The sequence below is a fragment of the Sorex araneus genome, chromosome 3 (assembly GCF_027595985.1).
Source record: "Sorex araneus isolate mSorAra2 chromosome 3, mSorAra2.pri, whole genome shotgun sequence".
Lineage (NCBI taxonomy): Eukaryota > Metazoa > Chordata > Mammalia > Eulipotyphla > Soricidae > Sorex > Sorex araneus.
The window spans coordinates 45,943,361-45,957,636 of record NC_073304.1 but is presented as its reverse complement, the minus strand read 5'-3'; the positions used below and the strand labels follow the sequence as shown (position 1 = coordinate 45,957,636).

Sequence of the window (14,276 nt, the reverse complement as noted above, 5' to 3'; positions counted from 1 at the left end):
TCCACTACCCAGACACCGCCACCCTCCAGGTTGCTCTCCGGACCGAGCGGCTGCTTTGCGGCTGCGCGACACACCATAAAACTCTTAATACCTATTATTCCCATACCATATTTGATAGGGTTCAAATTTAGTGTGAACCATGGTAACACCTCTAAGGGTGATTGGAGGCCACCCTAAAAGGCTTCGTCCCTCTCGGAGAGCCCGGCAAGCTACCGAGAGTATCAAGCCCTCATGGCAGAGCCTAGCAAGCTACCCATCGCGTATTCGATATGCCAACAACAGTAACAACAATTGACCTCATTCACCAGTCACCAAAAGAGCCCCCAATATGGCATCATTAAGATAAATGAGCAAAGAGAGGCTGAAAAAATCTTGGGGACAAACTAGACTGCCGAAACGAAGAAAGACTAAGATGATTGTCTGTACTTTCAACACACGGTCACTGGCATCAGAAGCATCCATCGAGGACCTGATGGTGCAAGCACAGAAGATCAAGTACGACATCATTGGTCTGACCAAAACGAGGAGACATCAATCACATCACGCCATTTTCAACACTGGAGAAGAATTGTTCCTGGGAACATGCAACAACAGAGGCGTTGGTGGCGTTGGTGTCCTTGTCAACACAAACTTGGCCATGAGCATCGATTCATTTGAAGGCCTAACAACCCGAATTGGATGATTACACTTGAATAGATGTGGCTCACTGCCTGCAGTTTCTATCTTCATCGTCTGCACACCAACTTCCAACTACGATGAAGAAGAAATTGAGAGGTTCTACATGGAACTGGAGAAGTTCTGTGCGTGATTAACTTCCATCTTCAGTGCATCATGGTCTGAAAAGATAGTTGATACAATTTCTATCTTCCCAATTCTATTAAGGTATAATTTGTGGCCCAGAACATGGTCTATTTTGGAAAACGTTCCGTGCGCGCTGGAAAAGAATGTGTATTCTTTCTTTTTGGGGTGTATAGCCCTGTATAGGTCTACTAGCCCTGTCTCCTCCATTTCTTCCTTCAGGGCCATCGTTTCCTTGCTGAGTGTTGTTCTTGTCGATCTATCCAGAGGTGATAAGGCAGTGTTGAAATCTCCAACTACTATCGTGGTGCTAGTTATGTCCTCCTTAAATTCTGTTAGGAGTTCTTTTAAGTATTTAGCTGGTCATTCATTAGGTGCGTATACATTTAGGAGTGTGATTTCTTCCTGTTGTACATATCCCTTGATGAATATAAAATGACCTTTGCTGTCCCTTCTGATCTTTTTCAGCCTGAAATCAATGCTATCGGATACTAGTATTGCCACCCCCGCTTTTTTTTTTGAGGGGGCTGTTTGCTTGCAGGATTGTTTTCCATCCTTTGATTTTGAGTCTGTGTTTGTTCCGGCTATTCAGATGTGTTTCTTGTAGGCAGCAGAAAGTTGGGTTTAGTTTCCGAATCCATTTTGCCACTCTGTGCCTCTTGATTGGTGCATTTAGACCGTTAACATTAAGAGAAATTATTGTCATTGGATTTTGTGCCATTTTTCTGTAGGGTTTGTTGTTCTTATAGGTCTTTTTCCTTGTCTTATAGTAGCCCTTTGAGTCCTTCTTTTAAATTTGGTCTTGACTCTATGAAGTTCCTGAGCTGTTGCTTGTCCGTGAAATAATGTATGGTTCCTTCAAGTTTAACTGAGAGTTTAGCCGGGTAGAGTATTCTTGGTGAGGCATTCATTTCATGAAGTTTTTTCACTATATCCCACCATTGTCTTCGGGCATGGAGGGTTTCTTCTGATAGGTCTGCTGTGAATCTAAGGGGTGCGCCTTTGTATATGATCTCCTTCTTTGATCTTGCTACTTGCAGTATTGTGTCTCTATCCACGGCATCCATCATTCTGACTATGATATGCCTTGGGGATTTTCTATTTGGGTCCCTTTTAGCTGGCACCCTTCGGACTCCTTGTATCTGGATGTCCACATTCTCTAGCTCTGGGAATTTTTTAGCAATGATGTCTTTAATGGTGTTTTTTTCATTGGGATTGGTTCCGTGTGGTTCCGGCACTCCCATGATTCTTATGTTGTTTCTCCTGAGGTCGTCCCCTAGGACTCTAATTCACTCTAGAGCCATTTTGAGGTCTTTTGCCATTATTTGTTGTTCCCTATATGCTTTGTGCAGCTCATCTTCAAGCTCACTGATTCTGTCTTCGGCTGTAGTCATTCTACTATTGAGGGCTCCTAGGGAGTTTTTCATTTCATCTACTGATTCTTTTAGTTGTGTGACTTCTGTTCGTAGCTTTGAAATTTCTGCTCTCATTTCTTCCTGGATTATCTTGGTGGAGCGTTCCAACGCTGCATCCATATCCTCCCTTAATTTATTGGATGTTCGTTCCATAGTTGTGTTGAGTTCGTGAATCATCCTGACAATTTCCTCTCTGAATTCTTTATCTGAGAGGAGGGTGTATTTCTGGGAGGTCGCTGCTGAGGTTAGTGAGATATTTTCTTGGCTCTCTCCTAGTGGTGGGGATTTTCTCAGTTTCTTCATGTTGTTATGGGCTTTACTATCTGGAGCTCTCGTTAGCTTGGGAGGGACCTTGACTGAAGATTTTTGGCTATGCTCTTTTGCCAAGGGACTTTTCTGTTCAAGTTTATGTGCTCATTGACAGTTTTTGTGAAGTTAGGATAGGCTAGGTTAGTTGAGTATTAACAAAGAGTAACTAAGATGATCAGGGAGTTCTTCGGAGAAATGGGTTCAATCAATTGTGGCCAAAGGATAATGCATGGAATGGTATGAAAAATATCTGTGGCCGCGTTAGCGGCCTGTGCTCCGGAAAGAGGCCACGCCCACTTTGTGGCCACGCCCCCAAACGAGAGGACACGCCCCTAACCTGTTCGGACACGGGAGGGCGGGCTCAGGTGCGGTGGGCGAATGGCTGGGACCTGCCCGGCGGGGCTGGGGTGCTCCGAGCTGTCCCGCTGCCGCGGGCGGGCACCGAAACTGGAGAAGTTCTATAAAGAAGACCACACCTTCTACAAGATCACTGTTGGTAATTTTAATGCCAAGATAGGTCTGAGAAGGTCGCCCGAAGAACTCCACATTGAGACACATGACCTAGAATGGAACGATCAGGGTGAGAGACTGTCTGAATTCATCATTTCAACCAAGACCATCCATGGTAACTCACAGTTCCAGAAGGCCGAATCTAAATGCTGGACATGGGAGTCTCCCGGTGGACATTTCCACAATGAAATTGACCACATCATATTCAATCGAAGGTTTTGCCTGACCGATGTCGCTGTTGTCCCAAAATTCCAAAGGGGATCAGACCACCTTCTCCTTCGTGCAAAATTCTACTTCACAGAGCGGGGAGAAAAGTCTGCAAAATTTAAGTCTAAGAAGACAACTCCCAGAATGACCACCAACTGGGAGCTCTTTGGCACTATTGCAGCAACGTGGGAAGATGCCATCCTTGACAACATCGATGAGGAATAAGATCGAATGGTTCAGCACCTCCATGTCTGTGCGAAGAATGCTGAGAGTGAGAAAGCCACAAACAGACGCTTGTCTTTGAAAATTCTCAAGCTCATTCGTCAATGTGGTTTGATGTGAGCCTCAGGCAACCACAAGCTAACGTCCGAGCTCATAAAGCTGTGCAGAGACTCGATAAAGGAAGACCTCAAAGAGAGAAGAGCAGCAGTGTTGGCCAGTGCAGCAGAAGCCGAGAAAAGTATTCGCAATGCTCACCTGTCCTTTGCCAACTACAAAACCAAGATGACTGCCCTCTGATGTCCCGATGGATCTATCACATCCTTGAGAAAGGCAATGGAGAAAATTATTCACGACTTCTACTCAGATCTCTTTGACAGCCATGTCCACCTGCCCACATACCAAATTCCACAGGATGGATATCTCGTTCCCAACTTTCTCCTTTCTGAAATCCAACATGCCATTTCGCTGGTAAAGACTCGTACAGCACCTGGTCCCGACAAGGTCAGACCCGAACACCTGAAGAATCTGCCTCCAGTACTCGTCAATACACTGGCCCGACTCTTCACATGCTACCTGTCTGAATGCAAGATTCTGTCCCAGTAGAAAACCAGTAGGACAGTTCTGTTGTACAAGAAGGGAGACATCCACGACATCAGCAACTATCGCCCAATCTGCCTGTTGTCTGTCGTCTACAAGTTGTTCACTTGTGTCATCCTGAATAGAAGAGGCAGAACACTAGACAAAGGACAACCATGAGAGCAAGCCAGGTTCCGAAGAGGATTCAGCACGATAGACCATATGCACACAGTGACCAAACTCATTGAAGTTTCGTGAGAGTTCAAGATGCCGCTCTAACATCCATCGACTTAAAGAAGGCCTTCGATTATGTTGAGACTGAGGTGGTCATCGAAGTCTTGGTCAAACAGGGCATTCAAACTCAGTATATCAAAATCCTCCACGAGCTGTATTGTGGGTTCACCACCAGGATCTCACCATTCTACAAGGAAGTGATCATTGATGTAAAGAGAGGGGTGCGGCAAGGTGATACCATTTCACCAAAACTCTTCAGTGCCGCCCTTGAGAACATCATGCAACAACTGGAATGGGAAGGAATGGAAGTGAAGATAGATGGTCGGCAATTACACCACCTCCGCTTCGCTGATGACATCGTTCTCATAACGCCAAACATTAGTCAAGCGGCACAAATGCTGGCCGACTTCGACCACAAGTGTGGAAAGGTCGGATTGCAGCTGAATCTCAACAAGACAATGTTCATGAAAAACGAACTGGTCCCTGAAGCTCCATTCGCTCTCAATGGAATGAACATCTCCGAATGCAGCAGCTATGTGTTCCTGGGTCGAGAAATCAACATGAGGAACAACTTGGTGCCAGAACTGCGCAGGAGGAAGAGAGCAGCGTGGAATGCCTTCAAGAGCGTCGAAGAGGTGGTTAAGAGAACGAAGTAGCTGAGAAGTACAAGCTTACAATGTTGTGATTCCTGGCAGACATTTCTCTGGACTTAGTTACTAAAATACTAAAATACAGAAATCCAAAACTATGCTGCTGCTAGTGCGGCCTCCTGACCTCATATCTCTTCATTCTCCGCAATGGAAAACAAATTACCAAATGCTTTCTTTTCAGCAGATCGACTTTAGGGGGGAGAAACTCCAAATCAATAATAGTGAATTTTTTTGTTGAAATATTGAATGTAATCAAAGTAAAGTGAAATTTACCAGTTACACATGCAGGGTGGGGGGTTGGGGAGGTGGGGGAAAGGGGGAAGTATATCGTGATTCTTGGTGGTGGAATATGTGCACTGGTGAAGGGATGGGTGTTTGAGCATTGTATAACTGAGACTTAAACCTGAAAGCTTTGTAACTTTCCACATGGTGAATCAATAAAAGAATTAAAAAAAAATGGGGTAGACTAGAGGTGACTTAAAAACAGTTGCGAATAGTCTTTGGTATTGGTGGAAGTGCCTAATTTTGTATACCAAAAGAATCAATGTTAACACCATTATATAAAAAAAATTAAAGTCTGCCTTACATTTAAAAAAAAAAGAGAGAGAGAACGAAGAACCTCTGACTCCGGGCACATCTTTTCGATTCCACCATCCTTCCTGCACTAACATATGCCTCAGAGACCTGGGCCCTATGCAAGCAGGATGAGAATGCTATTAGGGTATCCCAAACAGGAATCGAAAGAGCTATGCTGGGAATATCATGTCTCACTCAAGTGAGAGAAGGAATCCGGAGTTCTGACCTCCGTCGGTGGTTCAAAAATCAGGGATGCTGTCTCATTTGCCAAGGCATCAAAAATCAGATGGGCCGGTCATGTAATGCGATTCAGAGATGACCATTGGACTAGAGCTGTTACAGACTGGATTTCACGTGACGTCAGAAGACCTCCTGGCCGCCCACCAACTAGATGGTCAGATTTCTTCATCAAATCTCTGAGTGAATGATTTGAGGTTTCTTTCTGTTCCTGGAGCGAGTAGGTATCATTGGGCTACACTAGCTCTCGACAGGGACAAATGGAGATGTTACTGGCGCCCACTAGAGCAAATCGAAGATCAACAAGACTACAAGTGATACCATCATTTTGAAAGTTATTTATTTTATTATAGAACATTATTGAAGACATTATTGGAATAAAAAAATTGAAATTATGCCATGTCCAGTCACTTAAATAATGTTTAAGGCTTTGGTATATGGTATAGGTTTTCTCCATATAAAAACTTTTATTTACAATTTTTTATTTAAAGTAAAGTTTCTTGTCTGTTGATAGCAGTTTTCCGTTCTGACAAATACATATAGTCATGTAACTACCCTCACAATCAACATATAAGAAAGCTTTGTTATAACAAAATTCCTTTATATTCTGCCTGACTGATCTTTTTTGTTCCTGTGAATTTGCCTTTCCACATGTCATGTGCTAATAAAATGATTTTTTTCTGTGTTCTTTCACTTAGCAAAATACATTTGAAAATAACTAATATTGTTCATATATCATTAGCTGTCAATTTTTGGTACATCCATGCAATCCATTCTATTGTATGGATGTACCACAGTTTATCTACTCAACTTAGCTTCTAAATTTGAGTAATTATAACTAACACAGCTATAAATATTTGAGTTCACTTTTCATATTTCTTGTTCAAATACACAGAGGACTATAATTGAGTCATATTATATGTATTTTTGTCAAAAATTTAATTATTATCCTTTACACAAACATATTGGAGCAATTGAATATTTTTTAATTTTTTAAGTTTGATTATCTTTTCTCCAATTACAAAGTTGTTCATGGTTCAGTTTCAGTCATGTCATACAATGCTCCAACACCCATCCCTTCACCTGTGTACATTTCCCAGCACCGGTTCCCAGTTTCCCTCCTCCCCATCCTGTCTACCTCTATGGCAGTAGCATTCTTTCTCTCTCTCTCTCTTGCTCTCTCTCTTTCTCTCTCTCTACCTACCTATCTATCTACCTATCTACATATCTATCTCTATGTCTCTCCCTCTCTCTTTGTCTCTCTCTCTTTGTCTCTCTCTCACTCACTCACTCTCTCTTGCTCTCTCTTGCTCTCTATCTCTTGCTTTCTCTCTCCTTTTGGGATTTATGTTTTGTAATACAGGTACTGAGAGGTTATTATGTATATTCCTTTATATACTTTCAGTACTCAGTTCTTGTCCAGAGTGATCATTTCCAACTGTTGTTATCATAGTTGTACCTTCCCTATCATAACTGCCCTTCTCCCTCCACACACTAGTGGCAAGCTTCCAAACATGGATCAGTCCTCCTGGACCCTGTTTCTTCTGTCCTTGGATATTAGTCTGATACTGTCTTACATATCCCACAAATGAGTGTAATCATTCTACGTCTTCCTCTATCCTGACTCATTTCAATCAGCAGGATACTCTCCATGTCCATCCATTTATTAAGCAAATTTCAGAACCTCATTTTTCCCCTCATGGCTGCATAGTATTCCATTGTGTAGATGTACCATAGTTCATTTATCCAGCCATCTGTTTGTGAATTTGGGTTGTTTTCAGATTCTGGCTATCATGAAAAGTGCTTCAATGAATGTAGCAGTGAAGATAGCGTTTCTGTTGTGTGTTTTGGGGACCTAAAGGTAAAAAGTGGTATTGCTGGGTCAAATGAGAGCTCAATTTCTGGCTTTTTGAGGAATGTTCATGTTGTTTTCCAAAAAAGCTTGACTAGTTAACATTCCCAACAATGAATGAGAGTCTCTTTCTCCTCGCATCTGCGCCAGCACTGGTTTTATTTTTTTCCTTTATGATGTGTACCAGTCTCTGTGGTGTGAGATGATATCATATAGTTGCTTTGATTTGCATCTCCCTGGTGATTGGTGATGTAGAGCAGTTTTCACGTGTGTTTTGGAAATCTGGATTTCTTCTTTGAGGAAGTTTCTATTGAACATTTTTTAGACATTAGCCTCACACCTTATTTTAAGAATTAACTCTAAATAGATTACAAACTCAAATATAAGTCATCAAACTACAAGGCCTTGTTTGGGAGAAAGATGCTCAGGGCTCTGTGCTCAGGGATCAATCCTGGATGGGGATCATATATTTATGGGGACTGATTTCAAGTCAACTACATGCAAGGCAAGTTCCTAACCTCCTGAATTATCTCTTGGACCCCTAATGTATAAACTTTTATGAAAAAAGTAAGAGAAAATATTTGGGATATAAGACCAGGCAAAAAGTTCTTAGACTGGATAACAAAATATTGTTGTCATTCTTGTTACTGATGCTGTCATTGTCATTGATTTGTTTGTTTTTGATCTTGGGGTACCATACCTGATATACTTATGGCTTAGCAAAAGCAATATTTTTAAATATATACATTGAAATTAATCAAAATTTGAATTTGCATAAAAGATTGTGAAGTGGATGAAAGGGCAACCTCAGAACTGGGAGTGAATACTTAAAATCATATATCTCAGAAATAAAAACAGTATATAAAATATATAAAGAACTCTCAAAACTCCCAACTCCAAGATCTGGTACAATTAGAATATGACAAAAAAATATATATAAATGGCAAGCAATATCATGAAAACTTGTTAAAAAGATATCCATTTATCCATTAGGGAAATACAAATGAAAAAGCACAATAAGACATCACTGCATCCTTAGAGAATGATTACACAGAGAGCAATTACTATGAGTGAAAGTAGAAAAATCTGAATATGTCTGAAGGACTGAATCAATGTAATTGATTCCATGTCTCACAAGATAGTAATGTTCTCATAGGATCTCTATGAATAATTTCTCAAAACTGCATGTGAATTAACAAAGACTTTTGAAAAAGTAATCAGTCATATATGTATAATTCTGCTTTTAGAATCTGCTTTGCTCTATTCATTAATATATCTATCTTCTTGAAAATAAGTCATATAAATCATTTTGTTCTTCTGCTTTCATCCCATTTCTTCTGTTCCCATTGTTGCTGCCCTTCTTGTTGCTATGTCTAATTATCACACTTATGGCTGAGGTATTCTTACACATTTAGTTTCAGTGATCCAAAGACTGCTTATTTGTGGTACCAGTTTCATACAGCAAGGCCAACAGACCAACTCCACCTTGTGGAGCCATACTGAGACGCTATTTCAATACTGGAATGTCCAAGGCAGGAGGTCTACCACTGAATCATATCCCTGGACCCATCTTTGTTCATTTTTAAAATTGCATATTTTTCTCTCATAGTTCTAGTTCCTTTGACTTTTTAAAAAAGTTTAAGTCAAGGTGTAAATTTCTCCAAAATTTCCTGTTAGGATTTTGACTGATATTGTGTTGGCACTGAAAGCCAGGGTGGGGGATAATTGACATCTTTACTACTCAGTATTTCAAATCATGATCATAATTAAGCACTTCAACTTATATAGATCATCTCTCACCAGTGTTTTATAGCTTTCACTATATGGGTCCTACACATAATTTGTTAGATTTATACCTAAATATCCTATGTTTCTGGTGTGATTGGAAATGGCAGTCATTTAAAAAATTTTTAATAACTTATTCCTAATTGTTTGTTGCTACTACTATACAAAAAGAAAATTATTTTCTAAATATTGATCTTGGTAATTTTTAGAATAAAATATATTCTACCAGAACTCATTGTTGAGTTCTGGTAGAATATATTTCTGTGAATTACATTGAATTGTCTGCATATCATAATCATATCGGCCAAGTCAAAAAAGTGTTTTCATTTCCATTAAAAGATAAACTTCTAGAGGCACATATGAATCTCGGAACCAAGCAGCTTGCTGCAGAGATGCCTTCAGACTTTGCAATAGGCCACTTTCACGAGGCTACTCCGGACAGGAGCAGGTGCTGTCCCTCCACCTGCCCCCTAGGAATACTGGCAGCCGCCATCTTTCAAAACTCAATGAAAAGCCCAGGTACACTGAAGCAGTAACAGCAAACACCAGGCTTCACGGGACAGGGGAGGAGCTGGTCCCTCTTGTTCCCCACCCCAATGGGACCCTGAGATGATGTCCATGAGCTGCCCCCAGCTACTTATTAAGCTCCTTAATGGCCATGATCCCAGAGACACACAAACGAATCTTGGAACCAAACAGCTTACTGCAGAGATCTCTCCAGACCCTAATTATTAAAATTTTAGAATTCCAGGAGCTATTCATATGCTATTCGTAACAAGCAATACAAAACAAATTGTCTAGCATTGCCTTTTCAGCAGGTTTAAGTGGTGGTGGGAAAATTCCAAATAATAATGGTGGGACTTGTCTCAAAATATTGAATTTAATCAAAGTAGAGAGAGAGTGTTATAAAAATTATCTGCCACAGAGGCAGGGGAAGGCATAGGATCGGGGGATACTGGGTATTTTGGTGGTGAAAAATGTGCACTGGTGAAGGGGTGGATGTTTGATCATTGTATGACCGAAACTCAAACGTGAAAGCTTTGTAATTTTGTCTCACAATTACAATTCAATAAAAAATTATATTAAATCAAATTAAAAAATAAAATAAACCAATAGCAATCTATGACCAATAAATAAATAAATAAAAGATAAACATCAGTAATGTCCTTTAGCATATTTTTTGCTCATTTAACTGATTTCAACAGATACACATATTTTAAATTCCAATTCAAAATCTCCAAAGCTAATGTATTCTCCAAAGTTGTAGCTTTAGAGATCAGAAGCAGGAAGGCTGCTATTGTCTCTTGAAAAATAAGAGCATTTCTCAACTGTACGTGGTAATTTTGATAGCTGTCTACTTATGAATATAACTTTTAAGGTTTATTTTGAAGAAAGTTCAGAACAGGATTTGAGACACTCATTGGAACCCTGTTTTTTTTTTTTTGCTTTTTGGGTCACACCCGGCAATGCACAGGGGTTACTCCTGGCTCTGCACTCAGGAATTACCCCTGGAAGTGCTCAGGGGACCATATGGGATGCTGGGGATTGAACCCGGGTCGGCCACGTGCAAGGCAAACGCCCTCCCCACTGTGCTATCGCTCCAGCCCATCATTGGAACCCTTTTAAAAGAAATACATGACCTGTGATTCTTTGGCAACAATATTCTGGTTTTTTCAAGACATTTAAATGCTTTCTTTATTAGTATTTCTGCCAAATCCCACTTTCACATAGTTTCCAAATAATGGTTTATGTTTGAGAAACTATAACATCAACATCAACATACATACACACCTGAAATTTTTTATTTAAAATCATCTTTTTAATTTTCCCATAGACTTAAATGAAGTGGTTTGGCACAGGATAGATGGTACAACAGGTAGGGCAATTACCTTGCAGATGGCCAACCCAGGTTCCCCCAAGCACTTTCAGGAACAATTCCTGAGCACTGGTGTACCACAACCCTGTACCCAAAGCCCTGACTACTGGTGGCTGTGGTACCAAAACAAAAATGTATACTCATTTTTTGTTAAAACAAAGGAATAGGAAGTTATCAAAATGGCAAACCCTTGCCTCTGGATTACAAAACTGAGAATGCCAATGAAAGGGGGTGTGGTTAGGATGATAATGAATTAGACTGGATATAACATAAAGACATTGGTTGAGGGTTTTGGACTCTTTGATGGTGTAGTAAGAGGTGAAGTAATTGTATACATCAAAACCATATGTGTGTCAACATTGTTGTAAGCATGTGACCCAAATTAAATTTTTAAAAATGAGTTTGCTAAAGGGTTTGCTGGTGAAATGGAAGGGGACTTTGAGACATTGGTGGAGAAATATTGACACTGGTGGTGATGTGGAATTGAAACACTGTATGCCTGAAACTATCATTAACTGTGTTTTAAGTCACAGTGCCTAAATAAAAATAGGGGAGGGGTGTTTATGTTCTAATTTTTATTTCCTCTCTTCTTGACAAATAATAAAGAACTAAAATTCTGCTTCTTACAATTATAAGGAAGTAGAAAGATTGGTGGTGGAAGAAAGAAGAGAGAGAAGGTAGAAGGGAAAGAGAGAAATGGTGGGGGCGGGGAGAATCTGAGTGAATTACAGGGAAAATCTTAATACAGGCTTGCTTCCAGATTTAATATTTGCACAGAAATTATTTTTTTCAACAGTCACACATTTAAAGGGTTATTTTCTTTTAAAGGCTACAGGCCAAATTTCTGTGGGCTATTCAAACCATGAATTAAAGTGATTAAGCCTGTAACAACTAACAACTATAACAATCAAAATATCATGGGAACAAGTGATTCTCCTCCTAAAAGTAAGAGCTCAGGGGTATAAAATGATTTCCCATTAAATAATGATCATTCTTTCTCTAAAATACTAGTCTCATGTTCCTGGAAATTAAGTTCTTCCCTGGGCTTTGTTTAAAAGCGTTTCCACCAATTTCTGTTCCCAGAACCAAAAATTCTTCTCTAATAATCCAAAGTCGTAATAAAGTTGGAGACAAGACAGGAACTGCTTGAACTTGAGTTTCTATTCCTCCTTACCCACAATATGTAGTGAATAACTAAATCAGATTATCAACCTGTGCATTACTACAGTCTATATAACTAAGGAGAAGACCAAGGTGGTTCTGAGTCCCAGGTTAGATTAAGTTACTTGACTAATTTTATTCCCTTCCAATTACCAGAGAGAAAATTATCGACACAATTTTATTTGGCATCATATATATCACATCACATGATATGATACTAAGCTCACCCACAATTAAATAAACACAAGTAGAAATAAAATTGAGATTCAATTTTTTTCCAACCAACAGGTGAAATCAATGAAAATGAATTTTCATTTTCTATACCTAGTAGGGTCACAATATAAGCAAAATTTGTAGGAATCAAAAGTTCTGCAGCCTGGGATGAAAGAAATGGGATGAAATGGTCATGGGATTAAATTGCTCTCCTTGCACATGCTAACCTAGATTTGATCCCTGGCACTCCATCTGGTTCTCCAATAACCACCAGGAGTGAACCATGAGCACAAAGCCAGGAGTAAAACCTGAGCACTACCGGGGTATGGGCCAATTCTTCATATCCATCCCACTAAAGAGTTCTACAATTTTTTTAGAGTTATTTTCAAGATCAGTTCACTTCAAAACACAAATACCAAGCCATCGCACTTTTAGTCATCTGACATAGATACTGGGAATATATAAACATACGTTGTGAAGATATCCTTTTTAAAATCTCTTGTTTTAGTATTTAAAATTTTAGAATTTCTGGAGCACTCAGCAGCATTTGTAACCTCTAACATCTTATTCCTATACAAAAACTTACTGGCTCCAGGGTGAAATACAACGTCTTCACAGACTTTCCTCTAAGGAATTTTTTTGAATCATTTTTAGTGGATTATCTATAACAAGATAATTAATTTTGTATTAACAAAACAAATTATTTAGGCCCTGCTTTGGGAACAGGGTTTGGGGGTCTGGGTGGAAACATTCAAAATATGGTGGTGGGTAGATATAACGGTGGCAGAATTGGTATTGGAATATTAAGTATAACAAATTATTGTGAACAACTTTATAAAAATAAAAATAAAACTTTAAAAGATCTCTTGTTTTTTAAAACATTGAAAAATGTAATGCATTTATTAGAAGAAAAATAAATAGGTTATGACAAATCTATGCAATAGAATATCATAAAAAATATTAAAAGAATGAGAGCAATCTATACTAGCTGCTTTAAAACTGTCTTGAACTATCCAAACAAGTATTTGATCAAATTAAAACTCACAGTGTAAAATTAGTTCAATTCTCTGTAAAACATACAAAAGACTCATGGTCACAGTTTTAATTGACAGAATTGACAGAAGACACTTGTCTTCCAGAGGCTCTGTGTAATAGTATCACTGTTATATTTATTATATACTAAGAAAAGTTCTCCTTTTAAGAATTCACTTATTTGGGGTCAGAGCAATAGTAGAGAGGGTAGGGCATTTGCCTTGCGCACAGCAGATCCAGGTTTGATCCCTGGCATCCCATATGGTCTCCCAAACACTGTCAGGAGTGACCCCTGAGCACAGAGCCAGGAGTAAGGTCTAAGTACTTCCAAGAATGCCCACCCCTCCCCCCAAAAAAAAGAAAGAAAAAAATGAATTCATTTATTCGAAAAAGCCAAATCTGCATAATCGATTAATTCAGGAGCAATAATCATTATCACAATAGTTTTGATCATTTTTGAGTGGATTAAAACAAAAACCTTGAATAGGCAAGATAGCCTGGTTCAGGATTTCCCCAGCTCACCAGGGCTGATACTTGAGTGCAAAGCCAGGAGTAAGCTCTGAGCACTGCCACTATGGTGCCAAAACAGCAACAACAACAACTAAAAGATATCCTAGTGTTTC

The 14,276-nt window shown here is 39.5% G+C and overlaps 1 pseudogene; it reads left to right on the top strand.

The window, feature by feature from the left end:
* Positions 1-412: 412 nt before the first annotated feature.
* On the top strand, positions 413-6,052 carry LOC129403454 (uncharacterized; annotated as a pseudogene).
* Positions 6,053-14,276: the final 8,224 nt, after the last annotated feature.